Source organism: Rhinolophus hipposideros (genome assembly GCF_964194185.1).
Source record: "Rhinolophus hipposideros genome assembly, chromosome: 1".
In the NCBI taxonomy this organism is placed as follows: Eukaryota; Metazoa; Chordata; class Mammalia; order Chiroptera; family Rhinolophidae; genus Rhinolophus; species Rhinolophus hipposideros.
Window position 1 is genome coordinate 36,252,447 of NC_138047.1, and position 18,241 is coordinate 36,270,687.

Genomic DNA, 18,241 nt, shown 5'->3' on the forward strand with positions numbered 1-18,241 from the left:
TTATCCTGCGAATTGCTAATATGATTGCATCCTTATTGATGTTTTGCTTGCACCACTCTTTTCTTTTGCATGGCTGCAGCTGTGCTCTAACCCCAGTTGTGAGAATCGAGGCTGGTGCAGTAGTCTCCCGATCTCTGGCCAGAAGTCTCCCGCCCAGCATATTTGACTCATTCATAAAAGCCAGATGAATCTAACTGAAGCAGAGCTCTGGTCACGTCACTTCCCTGCCAAGAATGTTAACACATCCCCACTGTCAGGGTCCAGAAGGTCACCCTGACATTTGAGCCCTCAACATTTTCTTTCACTATTCCTTACTTTAATACCCATTACTCATGATTAATAATTATTCCTGTTGCTGTTTGTAGTATTCCTCAAGAGATATCTTACGCTAGCCTAAGGGGGTGCTCCTGCCAAGACCCACCATCTGCCCTCGGATCACTGTGCCGTTGTCCATGCTGTTCCCTCTCTGGAATGTGGACCCATCTTTTGACAACCTGCTAAACCCATACTCTGACTTGAGGGTGCAGCCGTGTTGCCCTCTTTCCCAGGTAGCCCCCCTCGCTTCCCAGCTGGCAGCACAGGCCCCTGTGGCTCTTCAATTTCCCTCCTGAAGCTTGTGTCCCAAATTATTCTTTATATTTTGGCATGTGTGTGTGCTTTAAACTTTGCCACTGAACTCTTTTTCATTTCCCTCTTGTCATCTCTGTGTGAGGACAGTGCTTTATCTGTGGTCCATGCTCAGATATTTGTGGAATCACCATGGGCTTAGGGGGGGACTGGATAATAACTGACCTCTGGAATCCCCTGAAAGCATTTTCCAGAGTACTTGGCAGAGTCTGCGTGGGCCACGGCCAAGGGGGCATAATCCGGGCCTCCAGGGCAGCCGTGTGTTGTACGTGTGCTGCTCACCACCCTTGGCTCTCCCGCACTCTCACACAGAGGGTGGGTGCTCCTCCCATTCTGCACGTCAGAAATTGCTATTTCTGAGGCTGAATCAGTAACAGGCACTTATGATTATTTCTTTTGGCCTTCCTTCCTTCCTTCCCCGCTCCCACTGAGGATGAAAGGCATTGGTTTTGTTTGTGTTCCTCCTCCATGCCATACACCGTGTCCTGAGTTTGCTAGTTTTTCACTTTGAACTTGATGAACTCTGGAAGTTCATCTTTTTATCCTCATTTCACAGATGAGGCTTACAGTAGTAGGAAACTTGTCAGAGCAGAGTTGCACTTTGAGCCTAGGTTTCTCTGTCCCCCATGTCTGTGCCCTTCCCCCCCCCCGGGCTTTCTAGTGACCTGGCGATCACTTATTTAGATGGTGCTCACTCACCTGTTCTCCCACCACAGCTGTTGGTAATACGGGTCTTCAAGGCCGAGAAGATTCCGCATGAAGCATGCTGACACCTATCTGTCTCCTCTGTTACCCACTGTGAAACCTGGTAACCACGGGTAACGTGAAGGCCCTGTAGGAGAGCACTTCGTGTAGAAAGAGTAATGGTAATATAGCCATAGTAGCAACACTTTAGACTACATACAAGTAACGCATGTTTAATATAGAAAAAATTTTAAATGAAGAAAAGAGAACGTAAGTCTTCACAAACCCTACACACCAAGCGATAACTACTTTTAACGTTTCGTTGAATACTTTTCTGTACCTCAGCCATTCCCCCTTACTATATTTATTTATTCTGTTTAGCCACAGACATGGGATAATGTTGTACATTGTGTTTCCCCAACCAAGTGCCATAAATATCTTTCTAGACAAGGACATTTGCTTTCATAGCAACTCAGAAGGAGCGTAGCCTGTGGTGAGCTTATTTATGTAACGCTCCAGAGGGAGGCAGTGAAAGCAGGTGAATGCAGAGGCTGATTCACCTTGATAGGAGAAGGAACTTTTACGGTGGTTAAAAAATGCTAGTCAGGGCCTATTAAATGGATTTTCACCGTCCATTAATAGGTTTCAACTCTCCGTTTGAGGAGGAGCCCTGGCCTCGAGAGCATGCGATTCTGGTGAGTGTGCTTGGGCAGAATTGGCTTTTGCAGGGTGTTTGGTGGAGGTAGTTCTGAACTTAGCTAGGGCTCGAGGAGCACACGTTTGGAACTTGGTTAAGACCAGGAGCCTGAGAGCAGTGCTCAAGGTCATTAACAGCCAGCTGGTCTCACTGCCCGGAACAGGCAGGACACGACGTGGTGTCCCGAGAGGGACTTTCTGCTCTGGTTTTAATCGCTTTTCCTGCTGTGGGAGGAAGTCCTGCAGGCTTGCCCAGGCACAGGTGATTGCAGCAGACGAGCCCATGGGGAGCCTCACAGTGTTAGTAATAAGATTCCATGTAGGAGTTGGGAAAGGTTAACGGCAACAAGATTTTTTAAATAACACTGATTAGATTTTTATTCTGTCCAAGAGAAAATAAAGAAAGATCCGTTTATTTTAGAAAATGTGTAAATACCAAAAAACACAAGGAAAAAGAATATCCTTACCATTTTGCATGTGTCTCTATAATCTCTGTGTGGCTGTGCATGCCCCTGTACCTTTATATTAGGCATTAATTATTGCAATCATACTGTACATCCTATGTTATGACCTGCTTTATGTCACATAATCCATCATGGAAATGTCTGATATTATTAAGTGTTCTTCCCCTATGTGAGTTTTAATGATCTTATAGTTCATTACACTGCATGGATGTAACATAATTAACCATCACCCATTGTTGAACATTTAGCTTATTTCCAGTCTTTTGCTATCCCAGATTAATCATGGCTCATAACTCATTTTTTTTCCTTAAAAAATGTCCAGGAGTTAAATTGCTAAGTTAAAGGGTTGTGCTTACACATTTTAAAGACATTGCTGCACACGTCCAGACTGTCCTCTGGAGAAGTTTTATCTATTTCTGTTCTATCGTCCTTGTGTGAGGACTGCCCACATCCTCCTACTCTGGAAACAGAAAAAAACACTTTCCAATAGGATAGGTGAGATATGCTATCTTCATTGTTGTGATTTGCATTTCCTTGCTTTTTCTTAATTAGTGAGGCTTAACTTTTTTATCTGTTCAGTGGTCCAAAATCAGCCACCTTAATAGATGTGATGCAAATGAAAAAAGATGTCAGGTTGATTTTATTGATAATGTAACTTGTATGTACTGCATTTTACCATATGTAATGCTCACTTCCTTGCCGAAATTTGTGAGAGGAAAAATAAGTGTGCCTATTAGACACGGGTAGTACTAATTCCATATCTATATAAATGTTTTTAATTCTTTTTATTTATGCTTATGAGTTAAAAGTATAACTTTAGAAAACAATAACGATATCTGTATGCAGAATAATACGCAAGAATATGATAATCGGTTTTGTTGAACTTACAACAAACTTGCAATGTCGAAGAATTCTATGATGTGTAATGATCGTAAATTTGTTACCGGTACGTAAAATTTCTTGTACCTTGTATCTGCTCTTGTGTTTTGTAGTTATTTGTTACATAAAATTTCTTGTACCATAACATGTTAAAAATTAAATGCTAAAATTCCTTTATAATACAAAAAACAAGTTCCTAAATGTAAACAAATAAAATTTTGAATTAAAAAATTAAAACAAAAGATTTTTTTCCCCCTGAAAGTTTGGGCCAAAAATGTGGGTGCACATTATACCCTGGAGTGCATTATATACAGCAAAATACAGTAGTTTGTATTGGTTTTTAAGCTAAAAATCTGATTCTTTAAAGCTAAAAATCTGATTCTTTAAAGAGCTAAGTTGACAGGTGTTTCATATGGCAATGCTTGGGGAGTTTAATTAAAATAGGAGATGGAGGGGTGGCTGGTTGGCTCAGTTGGTTAGAGCACGGACCTCGTAACACCAAGGTTGCTGGTTTGATCCTCACATAGGACACTGTTAGCTGCGCCCTCCACAACTACTTGACTTGGAGATGATGGGTCCTGGAAAAACAGACTTAAAATAAATAAAAGTTAAAAAAGAAAAAAGGAAATGGAGCCCTTGGGCCTAGAACTCTGGATTTAAAAGTGGGCAGCCTATGAAATGGGTTATCTGAGGCCTGTCTCCTGACAATAGTTTTCAGATACCCATAAATATAGAGCTCGTTTTCATGTTTAATAAATAAGATTATATCTTGATATTAATAGTAGTAAAGAAAGGTTACTTTCCTATCTTTATCTTTCTCTGAATAGAGAAATTAAAATTCCATAATTGAAATTACAATCCCATTTGTAAATTTCTTCTTCTTTTTTTAAACCCCCTCTGTAATCTACTTCTTCTGAGGTGGAGATTTGAAATTTTATTTTGTTGTAATAAAGAAGTCGACTCTTCACATGGATGCTCTGGGTCTAGCACTTTCCACTTTGGTAGCAAAAACAGAGTGCAGAACCAAGAAGCCCTACATTGTCTTCAGTAGTAGGAATTAACACCCTGGAAAGAGGACTGTTTGATATCTGTGTAGGTGGTGGAATGAGACCAGGAAACATGGCAGAATAGTCCTCAGAGGGAACCAGATACGACTTTCTTTTTCTCTTTCCATAGACTAGCTTTCTTATTCCAAGGAAACCTGTTTGTAGAGAGTGGTGAGTACCTGCGGATCTCATGCTCTGCTTTTGTAGGATAACAACTGTAGGAGGTTCTGAGCAGCCTTTTACCATACTCCATATGGAGAGGGCTTGGATGGTGGCAGTAGGTTAGAAATGGTCCCTTCTATATATGCGGAGAGGCTGTCATTCAGAGGGAGATGAGAAAAATGTGTTGTCTGAGCGGGTGGCTGAGACAGCTCCTGCTATCCGAGTGGCCAGGAGGAAATGCCCCAGCCAAACTTCGGGAGCTTAAGACCTATCTTCTGGGAGCAGCCTCCAGAAAGGAAAGAAGAGAAATATGTAACTTTATGGGACAATTTTGAAGCTAAAGCAAATAGAGATATTTTTCCAGATTTCCTAGACACTTTGCTCCTTTACGCAAACCTGAAGTTGTTCTCCAGGGACGTGAACTCTGATGACCTGAACAAAGGCCACAAAAATTCTTGCAAAATGAAACTCATTAAATTCTGGAAGGAATGACATGGCATATTTCAGAGTCACAAGATAGGTCAGTTTGTTGTTAGCCTTTGAACCTTCTAGACCTTTCTTTTATGAGTGTATATGTTTATTTATATATATGTGTTTGGATGGATAGATAGAATATATAAATAGAAAGTAGCAAGCATATTGAATATTCTATCAATAATGCTTTATTAAAGGTATATCTACACTTTTTAGTCATTCTTTCTCTTTAGGTTTATGGACAATACTTAAATCCATGGGATTACATTTGTTTTCTCTTTTGAATTCTTTCTTAGGGGTATCCAATTATGGGAAAAGTTGATGCCCATCTCCCAGGATACAAGAAATTTCCCAAAGAGTTTAAGTTACTCTTTTGGAACTTAAACTTTTATTTGTTTATTTGGAACTTGATACCAATAAATCCAGTATGATTCGGGTAAATCATGTATACCTGCTGCCATCCTATCCTGGTAACTGGGGCTTGGTTAAAGGTAAAGAGATTTTCCTATTGTTTTGGACTTCAGGAGAAGATAATTATTGATTGTGGTGCATGCTGTGGAGGAACCCGTGGCATGATGGAAAGTTACTGGGCAGGGCCCACATGACAGGGTGACATAGGGAAAATCTCCCCGAAGAAGTAATGCTTGACATGTGATCTGAAGCATGGGAAAAGCCCAGCCATGTGAAGAACTGAGGGAAGAGCATTCCACTCCATAGAAATAGGGACAGATCAAGGGATGGGAAGGAGGCCAAGGTGGCCCAGCAGTGGGCATGGCAGGGCTTGGTGGGAGTTGAGGTTGGAGAAGGAAGCTGGGTTAAATCAGACTTGAGGGCCTTGGTACAGAGTTTAGGTTGTTTCCTAAGAGCAGTGGGAAGCCACTGAACATCAGGTAGGTGGGTGCCAGCATCCCATGGGAGATCCAGGGTGCTAAATAGATGCACCTGTCTGATCAGGCAGGGGCAGGGAAGTGGATGAGAACAGAGGAAGAGCAGGGAAGGGAAAGTACATTTGGGATGCTTCTTTCCTATCTGGCATCTGAGCATTTTGTATCGCAGCTAACATGGCCTTTCTGCCTGGGGAAAGGTGAACCTCACTTCAGGTAGCACTTTTTAGTACTCAGGTTGTGATCGGAATACACAGCAGCAAGACTTCACCTTTTAGCTCTTTGCCAATTATACCTGTATGTAGATAGATACATAGATAGATCTATAGATTTCAGAGCGTATGAGCCTAAAGATTAAACAGTTTTTGTTTTTATAGGCATTGGAATTTTAAAAATATTCTTTTATATGTAATAGATGCTTTTGAGATGAGGAGCAGAAAACTTTTTGGAAATACTATAATTATCTTCTCAATTTATTGAGTGACTTTCTTATTCTCAAGATGAAGACTCAAAATGGAGGCACAGCGAATTGCCCGCTCAGTACCCATAGCCTGCGCCGTTTTTGCTAACAGACCTGGATTTCATTCAGGGTAGGTAGCATGGTGATCAGCCTCAGACAGTAGATTGTGATGGTCTAGGCCGACATACCAGTCCTGACCCCTGACTTCCCAGCATTCCTTGTAGCTAGTGTGTCTGTGGGACCTATCTCTGGCTGGTGAGCCCTAAGAATAAGCTCACCGGGATAGAGGTGGGATTCCTGGGAAAGCACTTATTGTCCTGATAAAACCTGGCAAATGAGCCTGTTAGTGCCCTCTGTTGCTTTGCCCTGCTTTCTGCCTTGAATACTGGTAAGATGTCAGAATGCACGGCGGCCCTCTTGTCACCATGAGGTGACAAACATGAAGGAAAAGCCAAGAGCATCATGGAGATACCGGCTCTACCAGTGTTCCTGTTGAACGAACACCAGCGCCCTGGGCCTTCCAACTACTTCCTGTGTGTTGAACCCACTGTTAGGTGTTCTGATACTTAAAGCTGAATGCAGTGCCAGCTGAAGCAAATATGAAGATACAAATGTTATAAGCTTTTCCCTGTGTGCTGTGATAGCCTTATAAATTTTCCTTGATGTTCAGTATGACCTTTAGCCTGTGTGAAAACCGTCTCTGAAAAGGACGTTCTAACTTGTATTAAATGTTGTTCACAGTTGAAAGTGATGAGTTGTGGATATAGAAATGCAATTTTCAAAATAAATGAACTTGTCTGTGTGAACCTGCTGTAGCTCGCACCGTAGAGACATACGTCATGGCCAGTATCTTCCTGATGGCCTTTTTTATGATCGTCTTAGTCAGTGTTCTGGGAACTACACTGTGTATATTTATGGCTTCATAGGAGATGATAGCAGTACTAAGGGTAATAGCGTAAATAGTCTGATTTCTTAAAAATGTGAAGCTCCAACAGGCTTTATTGGATTTCAGGGTAATGGTATTATTAAATTTTCTGCTACTTTTGAAACTTTTTATGGCTAAGTTTCACCCTGGTGATTTCCAGAAATTTGGAGGCTGGTTCTGTACTTTTATGGAAAACTATTTATTCTGGAATTCTCGATTGCTGAAAAGAGGGGTGGGGGAACTAATTTGGATTTTCTTTTTTACTGTCTTGGACTCAATGCAAGCCCTCAGTGCATTGTTTTCCACATGGAAGATAGAAGTGGCTCTGTGGTATGTGTCGTGGAGGTAATATCAGGTATAAAATGAAAATAATCTTCTAAGCTGTTAGGAAAATAGGGACATACGGTTGACAAACTGTAAAGAGAAAGGGATTTTAGACATTCTGTAGTAAAATTCCACTTTTTTCATAACCTTCGCACTTGACAGCTAAAACAATTTACACCATTCATTTAAAAAATAAAAACATATGCACCCTTTTCTTCTTTAATGAAAGATTGTTCCAAAGGATTGAGGAAACATGGTTTGTGTTGCCTCAGGGACCTTCAGAAGAAGGCCTTATACACCGTTTGCTCAGATGCTGCATTTTCTCGAGAGGAGACTGAAAGCCCAGAGAGGGGGAAAGGTTATGTCTTGGGCAGGTAGGGACAGGACCACAAAACCTGCTAGATGCATGTACATCTTTGATGCCTTCTGTTGGAATTCTTGATGGCGGTGCCTTAGGTGGGATAAGTGTTTTTGTCTTTGAGAATTAGTGAGGGTTTGCCAAGAGGCAGGGCGTCCCCAGCAGAGCACATAGTGGGAGCTGGCAAGGTGCATGTTTTCAGTGGGTGCAGTAAGAGTGCAGAGCCCAGTCTGCCGCCCCTTTGAGATTAGGAGGTAGAGGAAGGGCTACGTCCACAGAGATTAGGGACAAGATGGGGCTAGTTCCAGCCATTTTGGGCCAGTGTGTGGAAGATCTCGAAAGGGTCTATCAATGGAGTGAGCTTTTATTTGGTAGCCAGTGAGGAGCTCTTAAAATACGAATGATGACGACCGACACTTGCATATAGTACTGACTGTGTACCCCTATCATTCTGAGGGCTTCACACGCCTTCACTTGTTTAATTCCCACAACAGACTTTTGACATAAGCACTCCCATTATCTCCATTTTACACTTGAGGAAACTGAGACCCAGAGAGGTTAGGTGATGTACCCAAAGAGACAGTCATAGGAAGTGATGCAGACAGAATTCCAACCCAGGTGGTCTGGCTCTGGAGTCCCACGTTTAGTGGTCTGCAGCGCAGTGATAAAGGTGGTGGATTCTCTTAGGACGATGAATCTGTGGGCGGGTGCAGAAGGCCCGGAGTGAGGGCAGGCAGCCATTCAGGAGGTACACTGCAGACCTCGGGGAGAGTTAATAAAAGCTTGGGCTAGGTGATGACCGAGGAAATGAAGGGAGGAGAATACAGATGCCAGGAACTTGTGAGCATGACTCACTGGTGCCAGGGCCCCAGGGAGTCATGGGGGCTGGGGAGGGACAGAGTCAGAGATGGCTGGGACGTCACTTGGATGCCCGCCTAACCGGATTAGGGAAGTTGAAAGGAGATGTGGTGGGAGAGTGATGATCTATTTTTACAGAGCCCTCTTTTCTCACTGTGATCAACTAGTGCAGTGGTTCTTAACCTGGGAAAACTCGAGAAAAGATCCATGTATAATAAGTGTCCTAACCAACTTCTGAGTTTCTGGACCCTCCCAGGCTCATCTGTCTCAGTGTGGCATTGGGTCCACAGTAGATCTAAACAGGTTTATTTTTAGATAGTTTGTGACTTTTACGGCACTTGTCCCCTTCCCAGCATAAGAACATGAGAGGTGATGGGTGTGGTTCTGCACTGCGGGGGCCACCTTTGTTTCAGCTTCCCTGGCAGTGATGCCTGCCTTCCGCTTTCCTGTCTGCCCTTGTGTTTTGACAAGGAAAGCCGTTCATGGCTAGAGATAGAGGAGACCACTGGTGTTTCTTTGTGAGTGGGCATGCTGTGTTGAGAGGAACGCCCTGTTCCTGGCGGTGCCCTCAGCCTGTGGGTCAGGGCTGCGTGCAGTTTTCTTCCCTCCTGCTACCTTTCTGAGAGGGGTCATCCTGATGGCCAGTGTCCCAGCTGAAGGGCTCAGAAGGGACAGCCGGTTGTTCCAAGATCAATAGCTGATACCCTTGTGGAAAAAAACAAATCCTGAAGTGGATGAGAAACACTGAGATAACATTTAGGTTTATGTTTCATTACCATTTCTCCAGTCCGGGACATTTATTTCTCTCTCTTCTTTCTCTCCTCCTTCCCTCTGTCCCTTCTTCCCTCCTTCTGTTCTTCTCTCCTTCCATCATTCCGTCTCCCTCTCCCTCTCTCTCCCTCTCCCTCCCCATCCCCTCACCATTCTCCTCCCCTCCCCCTTCTTTTCCCCCCCTTTTGATTTTTTATCATAGGAGTTGGTAATTGTGTAGGAGTTGCTAATTAATCAGTAAATATGACTGCACCCATTTTTATCTTTGATTATGGTTCTCCATCTTGCTTTCTCAGGGAAAAGTGACACTGGCATGTTACATAAGTATTAGTTGCATGTGGAATTTATAGAGCTATGCACTGCTCTGTGTATGGCTATATGGAGATGGTCAAGGGAACTGGAAGACGTGGCTATCTCCATCCTGAAGCTCCCCGAAAACCATTGGGAAGACATTATGCGTATGTGGGTTTGACTTCTGGTTCAGTCTCTAGCAGAGTGTCCATGTGTGATTTCTCTAATCTCTCATCTGTAAAGTGGGGGTGGTAATATTTACTTCAAAGGGGTGTTGTCTCACAAATGACTGAAAGAATACTGAGCATGTCTCTCATCTAATTAAAAATTTATGGATCTTACCTTGGAATGATCCCAGGAATACTAGAGGGAGAAGGAGGAATATAAAATTAAACTGCTTTATGTATGTTTATTCCATTTCTGCTGAATAACTATGTAAAGTAAATATTATTTTTATTTTTGAGATGAGAGAACTGAAGTTTAGAGAGATTGAAAACAAAATAGTTTCACTGCCTGCTAGATGTGTGACCTTGGGCAATTATTTAGTATCTCCCTGACTGTTATCTACAAAATGGGGATGATAGTTCCCACCTCAAAGGCTGGTTATAAGGATTGAAATGATAAATATATATAAAGCTGTATTAAGACAATGCCTGATAAGTCGTCAATGAGATATAAACATTAGAAATTGTTATCATTAAGAAAATTGCTAAGTGTCTCCTAAGCCACTATATGGTAAAATAAGAATTGATTCATATACATAATGTGTTGAAATGGGATTTAGCTGTAATTGTTGAAACACAGAGTAGATTTGGTTTTCATGGAGAGAGATTGGGGAAGTGATGTTAGAAAGAAAAGTCCAAAGGAAAGAGGAGAAAGGATTTGAGGAGTGCAGGGAAAATAGGAGAGATCCTATTAATAGGAGAGACTTAGGAGGGAGATCAGAAGACCACATGCTTTTGTGATATGGCTGAAGAGAAGCCATTTCCTAACTGCTTGGTGATGACACTCACTTTCTGGAATCAGTGTGAGGGATTGATAAACTCTGCAAATGGGATCTTTGAGTCTGTTTCACCAACTCCATCCTTCTTTCCACTTCCTAGAAGAGACAGTAGCATAGAATTAGTTAAACTAAGGATTCTGGAATCAGTAGACCAGGTTTGGAGTCTGGGCCCTGCTGCTTATTAGCTGCTTGAAGTTTTGCAAGTTTCTTAACATTGCTATAGCTCCGTGTCCTCTGTGTAAAACAAGGAAAATAATGGTGCCTACCTTCCAGGACTTGTGGGAGCTGAGAAGATTGTACACACTGTTTATGATCAGCCCAGAGGAAGCCCTCAATACTTGTTAGTTACTTAATATTGTCCCCTGGGCTTTGGTTAGAAATTCAGGCGCAGTAGGCAAGCCATGTGTGGTAACATTTTGGGGCAATGCTCTTTCTGACTGAATCCTAGCCAGGATCCTAAAAGACCCTTGGCTCCTATCACTGTCTTGATTAGAATCTCGGTCAAGAATCTGGCATGGAATCTTGCATTGCAAGAAAGTAAACCTTTTGAGGTTTACTTTCACCTGCCTCTCCTTTCCCTCAAAAAAGTATCTTAGAGCTTAGAAGAGAACAGAAATGGGCATAGTCTCTTCTTTTGTTGGGTTCAGAATACCTGGATCCTCATTTCCCTTTCCCCTGATTTTTAATTTTCAACAAATCGGCACAATGGCATTTTTATATCTGGCAATGAAACGAAATTCCATTATAAACTAACAATTTTCCATTTATAGTTTCTGTTATAGTTTCTCATTCTCTCCTTTGTTCTCACTACCAGGATAGGAGAGGAGAGTGAATAATGGGTTCCTCTAAGAAAAATGAACAGGTGACAACATGAGCGAGTTTCCTCCAAATCACAAATCAGCTCAAATCCCATGTATTCTGACTCCTGTTCCAGTGCTCTTTCTACTGGGCCGGTTACCCCTCAGCCTACCTTCTTGCCTCTGTTAATAAGGCCTGCCAGGGTGTTTCATACTGTCAATGGGAACGGCTGGGAACTGCCCTGGGAACGGTTTTCCTTTCTAATATAGGCATTACCAAATGACCTGTGTCAGCTCTGTGGGGAAGCTCGAAGTTCTTTCCTCAAAAACTCATGCATTCTACTTCAGATGAGATCATTTTCCTTGGCCAATTTAACAAGATCCTTGCTCTTTCGTTTCCTTTAATTATCTTGTTAGAAAAAAGAAAAAAGAATTGGAGGAGACCATCTGCTTTAGGAGGCAGTTCATCTCTTATGTTTTCTCTAACATATAGATGAGGGCTTAGGTAAGCAAATGAAGGCTTCATCTCATTCTTGTTTGGGATTGTTGTGTTTGGTGCTTTTTGTATCACTGCCATCAGCTTCTTTCGGTTGTGTATTTGTGATGTCTTGGAGTATAGATTTTATGAAAAGATGTTATCTTTGTTCCATAAATTGCAGGCATTGTGAGCCATTTTCTATGTAGTGCCAAACTATCACAACAGGGTTTTTGCTTTTTTAATCCTTTCCTCTTACCACGAGAAGTCCTATTAATGTGTTTTCTGAGCTACAGAGTAAAATCTATCAAATATTGCATGGAAAGCAGATGGGGGTAATTGCTGTCTTCCTTTTCACCAACTCTGAACCTAGTTCTCCTTAGAAAACTCAGCTTTATCATCTTTTACCCCAGTGCCTTCATTTATGAATAGAAGGCACATGCAGTGAGCGTAGCAGGGTTGGGATGCTATTCTTTCTTTATTTTTAAAGTTATGTGGTATGTACATATATAACTTCATGTACAAACTTTATTTCTTCTTCCAAATTGAAAATAACTCTTGCTCTGAATGTGAAAATGCTTCATACTCGTTATAAAAAATTTACATAAATCAGCAACATGTAAAACATTAGGAGACATTTTTCTAAATCCTGCTACCCAGAGATTACTGCTGTTAACATTTTAATGAGCTTTTCAGTACATTCCTTTATGAGCTATTTATTGAACATCTGCCATGTGCCAGGTAATAGGATTATATTGATTAATGAAACAGACATTGTGCCTAGCTTCATGGAGCTTTTCCAAATTGGGGAAAGAGAGATATTAAGTGTTATAAATTATATATAGATACTCCTCGACGATGGCATTATGTCCCAATAAACCCATAGTAAGTTGATATAGTAAGTCAAAAATGCGTTTAATACATCAAAACTACCCAACATCATAGCGTAGCCTAACGTACTTTAAGTGTGCTCAGAACACTTACATATTAGCCTATAGTTGGGCAAAATCATCTAACACAAAGCTTGTTTTATAATAAGGTGTTGACTATCTCATGTAATTTTTAATGAAAACTATAATATACTATTTCAAAAGAAAGTAAACAGATGATTTTAAAAATAACACAAGACTTGAAAGAACAGCACACATCTGAATTAGAAAATATATACAGACAGTTGCCCGACTTTCGATGGTTCAACTTAACAATTTTTTGACTTTATGATGGTGTGAAAGTTGTATAGATGTAATACTTTAATCAGTTTCTTATTGATGGACATTTAACTTTTTTCTGATTTTGTTCCTAGTAGAAATAATGTTGCCTTTCTGTCCTTATGAAAAATTCCTAAGATTTGCCGTCACAGGGTATTTTAATGTGCAAAACGTACATGGTTGTGTGTTGTGAATGAACACCAGCAGAGGCCAAAGATACCGCGTGTCTTGGTGAAGACAGCCCTGTGTAATCTAGCGAGGGCATAAATCTCCAAGAAAGAACTTGATTCCCACAAACTCATAGACACAGACAGCAGATTGTAGTTACCAGAGAGGGAGAGGGGTGGGGACGGTGAAATGGGTAAAGGAGATCCACTATGGTGATCCACTATGATGATGGATGGAAACTCGAGTTCTGGTGGAGAGCACGCTCCAGTGTATGCAGATATTGAATTACAATGTTGTACACCCAAAACATATATTATTAACCAATGTTACCTCAATTAAAATAAAAAGTAAGATATGATAGCCTTAAAAAAACACCACAAAAACCAAACTTGATTCCCTACAGTGGGATTCTCACCTAGCATCATTCCTCCCCTGGATCGATTCACGTTTAATCCCAATGGCTCTTCTGTTATCTCATTTTGGTTGTTGTGTCAGATTTATCTGTTGTCACAAAAGTGCTGCATAAGGAACCACCCCAAAATATAGTGGCTTACACAGTAACCATTAGTATCTACAGGATGGCTGAGTGATTGTTAGTGGCGGTGCTGGGTTCACTCACATGCCTGCAGCCGCACGTACAGCGTGCAGGTCTTTACAGCGCTCTCCTGTTTGTTTGATGGTCAGTTGGCTTAGGTTGGTCTAAGGTGGCCTCAGCCAAGAGGATTCAGGTTCTTCCCAAACATCCTTCTAGCAGGCCAGCCTGGGTTAGTGTTCGTGGCAGTAGCACAGATTGTTTCTTTTTTGTAGGGCTGGAAACGGGCCATGCTTTTCAAGCTCCTGCATCTCTCATTTGCTAACCTATTGCCCAAAGCACGTCACAGCTAGGTCTGAGTCTGCAAGTCACAGAGCAGATTGCAGGGATACAGAGGTTATTGATTACGGCCATTAATGCCTCGTCTTCCGCAGCTATCCAGCAGCATGTTTTAAATCGACACTTCTCACAAGTATTAACCATTGCTGTTATTTCTAAAGTGCAGATGTTATGCCTTTGAAATATGAAACATGGGGATCAAGTATATTTGTGGGGGAAGCTTTTGCTTCATTTAAGAAATATCTTGTTAGGAGTTATAAAGTTAACTTGTGAATGGAAACAAATCTACATTTATAGTTCTGTCTTGAAAATATTTCTTTTCCAGTTGTTGGTGTTTTCCTCTGAGATTCATTTCAAGAAACAGGGTTTTCCCCCTTCTACGCTTACTTTTCTTTGTTTGGTAGTCTTTTAGGAATTAGTTTTGAACTCTTGCTTTGAGAATATTGAATCAAGTAAGATAAAGAGCTAGATAACCATGTATGATGTCAGATGGGTACTAGACTTATCGGGGCAACCACCTTATCATAAGGTATATAAATGTCTTAATCACTATGTTGTATACCTGGAACTAATATGATACTGTATGTAAACTCTAACTGAAACATAAATTAAAAAACAAAAAAACAAAAAAAAAATGCAGTGGCAGTTAATAACAACAACAAAAAGATAAAGAGCTGGAATCACAAATCAACCTCCTTTAGTGTTTTTGCTTAAGATTTAGACATTAGAGAGAGAATTAGTTCCCTGCACTTTTATTGCTTTTTTCTCTCTGCTTTAAGTTATAAGTGATAAATTTAGGCTCTTCCAGAATAGTGACTCCCAACAGCAAATATGCAGCACCCAGGTATGCAGATGGCAAGAAATTGTTACTAGTAATTATATCTTAAAAGTTATTATAAAATCAAGTTTATTCCCACAGAGTGCAATTTTATATGCCACACCTCTACTCTCTTCTCTGTGTAAACACAAAATACTGAAAAGTTTCACATACGTATACTTACTAAATACTTTTCATGATGTGTGCATTATAAAATTACACACTTTAATTGTTTAACAGAAATTGTGTGTATTGTACTAAGTAGGCAATTTAAAGGATTTTTCAAAGTAAGTTTGACGGTTGTTGAGTTTTATTTTCTTGGACTCAGCTTATTATTTGTGAAACATTTTCGCAAGAGGGCAAGACAGGACAGGGAGAGAACACAGAAGATGTGGACCACCCAAGTTTATTGAATGCTCATGGTGAGTGTGCAAAGATCTCTAAGACACTTTGTGTACAACCTCATTGAGAAAACAGGCGATCTGTGTAAGAAAAAATTATAATAACGAGTAATAGCAGTTGGCATTTATCGAATGTTTGGTATCTTCCAGGCATTAAGCAAAGCAAGCAACCTGTTGTATCTCATTTGATCTTCATAGTAACTGTCAGATTGGTGATAACCACAATTTGCAGTTGAATAAGACACGCATCAGACATTAAGTATTGGTTCAAGATCATACAGGACCTAAGTATTGAATGAGTTAAGGAGAGGAAGAGAGAACTCTGGGCTGAGGTTAGGCTTTTCAAAGTTGGGGGTTGGCGGTGTCTAGAGCATCCCTCAGGGAGTGTGGAAAGGTACCTACTACTTGCATTTTGGGGGTGGAGACCAGGGATGATAAATGTCTTGCATACCCAGGACAACACTGTGTAACAAAGAATGTCTCACCCTGCAAAGCTTGCAAATGCCCTATCAAATATTCTTGTTGATGAACAACATGTGTATAATTTCCTGAGTCTAGCAGTTCTAAACACAAAGTGTTTTTTATGGCTTTAATATACACGATACATTCCAGAAGTGGATACTCCTTCTAATTAATAAATAAATATATTTAATTTGGGGGGAATTTTCTTAAAGAGTTGTGCAGCATTATGAAATTGATGCTCTTGACAACAATGCAAATCATGATATCCGGGTTGACAACACAACATACGCCTCTGTCACTTTGCGTTAATAGCTGTCACGCTCAGTGATTCTACCCATAGATGCAAGCATCTCATGACTGTTCGTTACGACCGCTGGTGTCATCAGGTCCGAGAATTTGCTTATTGAAATGTATCTCTCCTTTAATTTCTCCTTTTCTAGAATTTATGTGTATAGATATGTTATATTATCTATGAGCTTCACTTCAAGATAGTAAAGGAGGTGTTATAAAATACTTGTTACAGCAAGAGAGTGTTGGGTCTAAAAGGATTGTACTGGGTTTGAGTTTTCAGGAAAGCAGTAGCTATTGGAAGGTAATGAAGGACCTGAGTAATGAGAGCTTCTAGACTGAGTTGGGTATTAGATTGTCAGTGGCTGACAGAACTTTATTCTGGATGTTTGGGATAAGAGAGTGATTATGTGAATGGAGCAGTGTTTATCTGGCACAGGGGAGCTGGATTAGATAGACCTGGGAGAAGGTGTGGGGTGGGATTAAGCTGAGGCCAGGGCAAGAGAATGGAACTAAGTGAACTACTAAAGGTCCAGAGAGGGAGTGGGCAGAACAGAGAGTGGGATAAACTGAGAAGAAGAATGTGTCAGACTTTTTGGACTGTATTTGGGGAAGACAGGTAAACTTCTTTGATTTTTATTTATATCTTTTGTCCTTCTTTGGCATCATTTAACAGTACATAAAAACTTCTCATCGCAAGAAAAAAGATTTTGTATCTATGTATGGTAATTGATGTTAACTGGACATATTGTGGTGATAATTTTACAGTAAATACAAATACTGAATCATTTTGCTGTACACCTGAAACTAGTATAATTTTCTGTTAATTATACCTCAATAAAAAATAATGAAAATAAAGTAAGGCAGTTCTTTCTTCAAGGAATTTATCCTCTATTAGGAAAAAAGATAAACACAAACATTTAATGTCATGTGTTAAGTATAGTAATAGAAATATGTACAAAGTTTAGTGGTGGGATGATAGTAATTAAAACACGTATAGTTCAAAGAAAATTTTATCGATATTCTAAATGGATGAACACGTGATTTTTAATCTGTTTCTTTGAAAAAGAGGCGTTACACACAACTTTAGCTTACTATTGAATACATTTTCATCATTATAGCCAAAGATCAGGCAGGGAGAACAGAAGAAGCAGCCAGTTTTGACAGGATTGCGGAGAGCTGGCCGTGTACCTCTGTGGAAGATGGTGGCTGTGTTGGGTGGTGCGCTCTTCGTACACAGCTTTCCCTTCCTTCAGACCTGGGTGGTAACTTGTTCTTACTTGTTCTGGGGTCTACATTGTTCCTTGTAGTTTTTCTACCCTGCCAACCGTTTTTGGTTTTGTTTTTTTAAAAATAATCCCTTAATCAAACCCTCCTCAAATTATTCAATTTGATTGTGTTGTCTGTTTCCTACTTGAAACCCGATGGGTACAGTAATACAAGTGGAACACATAAGGGCGCGATTATAGTGAGATGATCTACTGTATCATTCTTGGTCAGGGTCGTATGTTGACAAAAATAAAGCCATTGAAGATTGGATTATTATATAGAAAATTGAATATATATATATATATATATATGTATATATATATATACATATATATATGTGTGTGTGTGTGTGTGTGTATATATCTCCAATGGGGGAAAATACATAGCATCTTGTACTGAACACAAAGAAAGTTGAATTAGTATATATAAATATCTGTGTTTATGTCCAATGGGGCAACAGGTACACAGCATCTTATACTGAACTTATACAAGTGGGCATTGACTTATTTATTCATTTACGTGTTTAATAGTGTTTTCGTGATTTCTGCTTGGGGATGCTTCTCTGTGGTCCTATTGGAC

General features: G+C 40.4%; 1 protein-coding gene across 13 annotated transcripts in view; it reads left to right on the top strand.

Annotated features, from left to right (window-relative positions):
• APBB2 (amyloid beta precursor protein binding family B member 2) overlaps positions 1 to 18,241 on the top strand; it is a 335,703-nt gene that overhangs the window by 132,771 nt on the left and 184,691 nt on the right. For 2 of the 13 annotated variants that reach the window (XM_081059397.1, XM_081059393.1), the window contains one exon: positions 1,954 to 2,006. The exons of the other annotated variants lie outside the window; for them this stretch is intronic. The gene's annotated coding sequence lies outside the window, so the exon portion shown is untranslated. Of the gene's footprint in view, positions 1 to 1,953; positions 2,007 to 18,241 lie in introns of those variants that run through there. 13 annotated transcript variants of the gene reach the window in all.